Here is a 7,608-nt window from a genome sequence, read left to right as displayed (position 1 = left end):
TACTCCTTACACCTAATAAATGTTCTTTTTCATTAAACTTTCACAATAAAGTACTTCATGTTCGCTGTATCCTGACATTTCCCAAAATAAGCATGGTCAGTTTGTCAATAGATATCTCAGCAGAAAGTTTTAATGTACTGTATGCAATGTCATATCTGTCAGTAATGTTGCCTATTTGTAAACAAGATGCCAAAAAAAAAGTTTAGATACCAAGTCTAATGAAAATCAAAACATGAACACTTGGAAATGATTACACACCAAAAACAACTGGGTTAAAAACAGCCCCGCTCTGGGTCCAATCTGGACCCAGCCACCCTTGGGTAGTTTTAGTAGTGGATCAGATATGTTTTGTTTTTTTTTTAATTCAGAAAACTCTTTCAAATCAAGATGCCCGCATAAAACTTTGTACCATACCATACCACTTTATTTATAAAGCACTTAAAACAGCTACAAGGCCAACCAAAGTGCTGTACAGACAGAACAACAGGTAATACACAAAGCAAAATACAAAATGAGGTAAATCAGAATATAGACAAAAAATGATGCAGATATTGACAACAAACCAGTGTGGAGCATACAGGATCAAAACACAGATCATCTGGTGTTGAAAGCTACTGAATAGTAGTGAGTTTTTAAATGGGACTTGAAAACCGAGAGGGAGGGGGCCTGTCTGACAAGCAGAGGTAACTCGTTCCAGAGTCTTGGTCCTGCTACAGAGAACAGAGAAGGCCCTGTCACCTCTGCGCTTAAGACGAGTTCCTGGAACTGTGAGGAGCAACTGGTCCGCTGACCTCAGGGAACGTGGTGGGACATACGGTTGTAGAAAATCAGAGAGATAGGGGGTGATTATGAATTCCATTCAGGAAAAGGTCTTGGCTGTAAGCCAAGTAAAGTTTGTAAAGACCTTTCGTCAACAATACCAATTTTAAAAATTGTTAACCGCTTGAAAATTTGAGATGGTATCCATTTATCAAGATGGCCACCGAAACACAATATAAAAACATGTTTATTTTTCCTTTTCATGAATACATATATTTTTTTTTTGTTTTTAAATAGATTACTAAAAATATATTTAAACATCTTGAAAAAGGGCAGACATTTTGAATTTTCTGTTCCATAAAATGACCATATTAGTAAATTATCTAAGGGTTTTTCATGCTCAATAATCCAGATTAAAAAAATAAATAAAAAATCCACCAAAGTTAAGTCAGGTCCTCTGGACAGTTTCTTTGTGTTGAAATGTTTAGTCTTTCATTCAAAAGACTTCATTAGTCATATTTTATAGTTAATGATGAGTAAAGTTGTTTTGTTCAAAACGTTGTCTCTGATTGATCATGTATTTCTGCCCAGGGGCGCAAAATTCTTTGCCCATAGATTCTCGTTAAAAGTTGTAAATGCACAGTTAGCTCCTCTTCAGTACAAGATATAGGACCATTCTGGGCGCAACTCTCCTGCGCCCAGAGCTGTACGCACAGTACGGATCGTGCTTCCAGAATAGATCATGACACTCCCAACCAGGCTACGTGTGAGAGGCTAGACTAACTGCTGCAGGTAGGCTTTAACCCATTGAAAGTCCTTTATCTAATGCCTTAAAAGTACTCAAATAATTAGCTTGATTCTATTATATTATAAGCTTATATTACTATAGTAATGATGATAAAACATGTACATGTATTGCTTACATTTATAAAGGTTTTTGATATTGATTAAACCCAGGATTATTGATTATTAGGTCTGTTTCATACAGGCCACGTTCCTGTTTCCATGTCTGTTGCTGAACTGCCCCCCCCCCCCCCCCCCCCCGGAGAAAACTCCACCAGCCGCCACTGCAGTGAGTCTAAATGAACATCAATTTATTATTTTTGAAAGTGTCACTAAAATCCATTCAGTGGTTCATGAAATATTTTGCTAAAAGTTCAAACAAGCGATCACCCACACAGCAGGTGTGTTAATAAAACTTGCACCTGCGTGGGAGAGAAAAAAAAAGAAAAATGGACTAAAAATAAAATCCAGAGCATGCCGTCAATAGGTGAAAGCTTGAAAACTTTCCACAGAATACAACCATGTCGGGTGAACAAGGTCTCTAAACCTCAGACACCATCATCACCAGACAAACCCGCCCCTGCTCGTTTTCTTCCACTCAAGGTGAACTCTGAGTGGACTACAGTCCAGCTTTTCAACAGGAAGGTTGCAGCAGGACCCATTAATGGGTTGAGGTGAGCCTCCTTCCTGACACTTGTGACTTCCCAAAAGCCAGTTTTAGCAACCAAGGCCTCCATGTCAGACTGCTGCCCAGTCCACAGAGCCTCCTGCAGGTGGTGGGTCTACAGGAGGGTGGCCTGCTGTTTTTGTTCCTACTCCATGAGGGCCTACCTAATCATCAGGCACTTGCTGATAAGCCTCTCTTCCAGGCATGCTTCCAGAGGCCCTGGTCTAGGTGAGGCATCATGGTTCCTTGATCTTGTCATCATCTGAATCCGCTAACCCAGAATTTGTTGTTTAAAAATAAAATACAGCTCAGAACAAACAAAAACTAGCACCGTTTAGTGAAAGGTTCAGTTTTAGCTCATGAATAATGCTCCAGAGTTGTTACACCCAAAAGCAAGTCGATGCTAGATCAATAAATATTCTGCCTGTAAGAAATACTGATGGAGCAATAAATGAGGTCAACACAGCAACCTGCAACACAGGAAGCAGCAGAACAAGTTAGGATGTTGACAGATGACAAACTGTCCTTGTCTGATCTAAATCACACAAAACATTTAAGAAGTCAGCTGTGCAATGGAAAAAATGAAAACACGCGACGGACTCTGTGAGATTGACATCTTTTCCAGCATCTGTCCTCGTATCAGCTCCTGCGCAGACGCTGCTTTAAAGTGAGAAAGACTCCCATATCTGACAGGCCGTTTGAGTCCTCATGCTTCTCTGTGGTCTCCTTTGACCTCTCTGAACTCAACCCTGGAGGTAAAACGTAGCAGCCGGTCAGACGTTTTCCTGCCTTGATCCAAATCACCTCCAGTTAGAAGGACTGACTTGTGGGGGAGAGGGGGGGTTGCTCCGCAGTGAGCAACATTTGAGCTATGCTATCAGATGAAGAGCTTTCATCTCCACCAGGTGGAACAAGTCATGTCGATGGAGGCACGCTACCTCCTTTATCCCTGCGTGATGGTGCGATATGACTTCAAGCTCATGCTGCTGCAGGTCGGGCATTATCCTTGACAACAACACAGCTGAGCTCCTGTGTGTGTGTTTGGTTCTTGTTCGGGCATAATGCTTGTGGGTACTAAAGCCTGGTTTTAGGATGCTAGATCATTTTCAGGTCAGGGGTTAGGTTTAGAGCTAAGCTGTGAACTGTTAGATATACCCTGTGATGGACTCGTGCCCACTTCTTGTACAATAACCGCTGGAGATGGGTTGTAGCTCCTGAACAGAAACGAGAGTAAAGAAAATGGTTGAGTGAATGGAAATGTTAGGATTAGGGCTGCAGAAACTGATACGAGTCAATACAAGACCCTGATGAAGACAGAAATACAACCATGTGTTGGTTTTAGCTGAAAGTTTTGGGTTAGAAAGGGTTGAGATGAACACTTGAGTGAGTGAGACAATAAAAGTGAGTCACTTTGTGCTTTAGATCAAGCAGTTTAGTAATAAGACCTTCTAATTTGTTAAATAAACTCATAAATGGACTGAAGTGACCGCAAGAATTCAAACTGAACATCCACATGATCTGCAGACAGATCTGAAGCAGATGTTACGTTCCTCCTACAGATAAATTATACATGTTTTGCATTTATTCAAAAGCATTTCAGAAATCCATATCAATATATCTGGACAATCACTGGAGGGAACCATCGCAAGCTCGATATGATATTTTCAATGAGTGTCTTTAAAACGCTGAGGTGGGTGATATGCATTCCTTCAAGAAATGCTGACTTTTTGTCATTATAAAAAGTAAAAACATGTTACGATGGAAATACAACACCGGGCGCTGCCTTTCATGTGACGATCTGAACAATAAAGTCCTAATGAGTAAAAACAACAAGCCATGTTTCACTGAATGCTGATTAATTGTGCAGCCATCCCACAGGGGGGACGGTTTGAAGTTGTATAACTAAATGCACTAAACATTAAGTTTAGCGGCACTTATAAAATTAAAATCAAGACTTCATGTTCTCAGCAGTAAACTCTATTAAAGTTAAACAACTGAGCCAGAAGAGACCAGATATGTATCACTCCTTTTAGGGTTTTGGGTTTACTGGAATTTTGTTTAGGATCTTTAAACCAACGTGAGACACTGGGTTTAATCATTTAAATCAAACACAAATAAATATGTTCATTCACAATGTTAATGATGACCGCTACTAAAATGAGACGAGTTCATTCAGTAATAATAACATGAAAGTAAAAAGTACTAAATGCAACATGAAAAAAAAAGATTATTTGGGGCTTTATGAAGTGGTAGAGTTCGAAAGAGTTTACTCCGGTCGTTTTTCATGTGCAGTTCTGAAATGCAGGTATGCACTCAGTGTAAACAACTTCGTCAGTCACTCAAATGAAGTTCAAGTTCAACTTCAAGTATCTTTATTATCCCCGAGGGGCAATTAGTTTCACAGTCAGTGGATGTGTACATATACACACACATGCACATACACACACATACACATATACACATATATGCATACGCATACATATATACACAAGACATTAAGACATTAAAGTAACATTACTGAAATTAGTGTTCATTGAGAAACCTGATTGCTACAGGGATGAATGAGTTTTTCAATCTGTTCTACATGGGCTGCAGAAACCTGCGTCCAGATGGAAGCAACCTGAACTCACCATGGAGTGGATGATCAGGATCTGCCAGAATCTGCCTGGCCTTATTCACTGACCTCACCTTGTGTAGGTCAGCGAGGTTCCGTAGGTCTACACCAGCAGTTTTGCTGCACATCCTGACAATCTCCGAGAGTTTGCTCCTGTTCTTACATGTCAAAAATCCAAACCAACAGATGAAGGTAAAGGTTAAAATAGACTCAATAAAACATGAATAAAACATTCTCATAAAAGTTGAATCAACATTAAAACCACAAAGCCTCCGATAAAAATACATCCTTTGGTGGGCCTTCTTACAAAGTGAGTTCACATGGAGGTCAAAGGTCAGTTTATCATTAAGAACAGTTCCTAGGTATTTATATTGTTGCATCATCTCCACAGCTTCACTGTTAATGACCACGGGAGCTGCAACTGATTTTTATTTATTTTTTTGAATGAATGAATGTGCATCAGTAGTTATATTCTACAGAATAATGGATAAAATATGCTCTTTACATGACTATTTACTTTTCAATTTAAACCTGACTGAATGCTTTACTTAACAAATCCATCCATCCATCCATCCATTAATCCATCCATCCTTTATCTTCTGCTTCTTTCAAAGTTGGGCCGTGGGGGCAGCAGCTTGAGCAGGGAGGTCCAGACATCTCTTTCCACAGCCACCTCTTCCAGCTCTTCTGGGGAGACCCCAAGGCATTCCCAGACCATCCGAGAAACATAGTTTATCCAGCGTGTCCTGGGTCTTCTCCAGGGTCTCCTCAGTCAGACATGCCCGAAGCACCGAGGTGTCCAGGGAGCATTCTTACCAGATGCCGAACCACCTCAACTGGCTCCTCTCGATGTGGAGGAGCAGTGGTTCTAATTGGAGTCTCTCCTGGATAATTGAACTTCTTACCCTATCTCTAAGGGAGAGTCCAGCTACCCTGTGGAGGAAACTCATTTCAACAGTCTTACCTAATCTAAAAAATAAATATGTTCCAATACATCGGCTGTCAGATATTAAACTGAAACATCCCTTCCTTCGACCGCACAACTGCAAACACATTATCATATGCCTGTCATACATATATATATATATATATATATATATCAACATAAAGGGTACTAAGGTGGACACTGTGGACTGCTAAGTACCTGGGGGTCCACCTGGACTGGGCAGCTAATACCAATGCCCTCTACAAGAAAGGGCAGAGTTGCCTTTATCTTCTGAGGAGACTCAGGTCCTTTAACATCTGCAGGGCCATGCTGCAGATGTTTTACCACTCGGTGGTCTCCAGCATCTTCTACTCTGTGGTGTGCTGGGGCAGCAGGGTGAAGAAAAATGATGCCAGCAGACTCGATGAACTCATCCAGAGAGCTGGTTCAGTTCTGGGAGTGGACCTGCAGTCTCTGACAGAGGTGTCTGAGTAGAGGATGCTGAGGAAACTGCTCCAGATCCTGAACAACACATCACACCCCCTGCATGAGACACTGCACTCTTACTGCAGCACCTTCAGTCGTAGACTGAGACCACCGAGGTGCTCCACAGAACAACACATCCTTCAAACTTTTCAACTCCTCCCCGTTTCTATACATATGATAAAATGAATCCTGCACCACAATAAACACTTTAATGTTTTCATATTAAAACATTTCACACATGTCTGCACCTGACCTGTTTAGAACTTAATTGCTGTTATTTTTATATTCTTTGTTATTTTTTATATCTTGTGTTATTCCTTGTGTTTGAAACTCAGCACAACAATTTCCTGTGGGATCAATAAAGTTCTATCTTATCTAATCTAATCTTATATATATATATATATATATATATATATATATCCCAGGACATCTGTTAAAGTGATTAATAATCTCAATAGATTTATTTTGAGGTAAAATAAAGGTTTAAATAAAATAAAGAAATTATTTTTTTCTGTAAGTCATTTTTTTTAACTGAAGGACACATACCTAATAATTAGAAGAAAAAAGTGCTGATTTTGTTTCTTTACGAGAAGAAGGTAAAATAATTTAATCTGGACCAGTTTCTTTGATTGAGCCTACAAACCTGTTTCTTTAAGAATTCACAATTTGAACAATCACTTAAAATCAATACATGTTAAATGTGGCGTCTTATAATATAATAATGAATAATATCAGAATGATGTGAAATCAAAGAAGGTATGAATTATCGTTTGTTTTCCTCTAATAAAATCCTATAAACATAAAGAGGAAATGTATCACTTGAGTTAAGGCAAGAAAGCTTTTTTTTAGAAACGTAAATAAAATTAAATATGGTACTTTTTATGATTTAATTAGAAGTTACTTGATAAGCTCATCGAACTTGTGATATTAATACATTTAATAGGAAGCAGTACAATTAGAGCAGATTATGACCCAATGAAGATTAAATATATTCTGTAACCATAATGTAAAAATACAAGAAAGTTGAACGCAAACACCCCCCCCCCCCCCCACACACACACACACACACACACACATGGATATGAGTCTATTTCCACACGGAGGCGCGGCCAGGAGTAAAAGTGAATTATGATCCGCCCTCTGGAGCCGCGCGGAGCAGATTTACTCCAACACGAGGGAGTCCAGCACGAGACGAGGAGCAAGAAAATAGCATTTTTAATGAAATAAATAATAATAACACATTTATAATTTAGTTTTTTTTTTTCTTCTTCTTTTGTTGTCATGCGCTGGAAAAGTGAAGGGCAAGTGGAGAACTGCGTGGACAGGGAGGACCTCAACGGTGAGGTGAGGCTGTCCAGGTGTGTGTGTGTGTGT

The sequence above is a fragment of the Nematolebias whitei genome, chromosome 3 (genome assembly GCF_014905685.2).
Source record: "Nematolebias whitei isolate Nwh7 chromosome 3, NemWhi1, whole genome shotgun sequence".
NCBI classification, from domain to species: domain Eukaryota; kingdom Metazoa; phylum Chordata; class Actinopteri; order Cyprinodontiformes; family Rivulidae; genus Nematolebias; species Nematolebias whitei.
Note: the sequence above shows the minus strand (reverse complement) of the source record.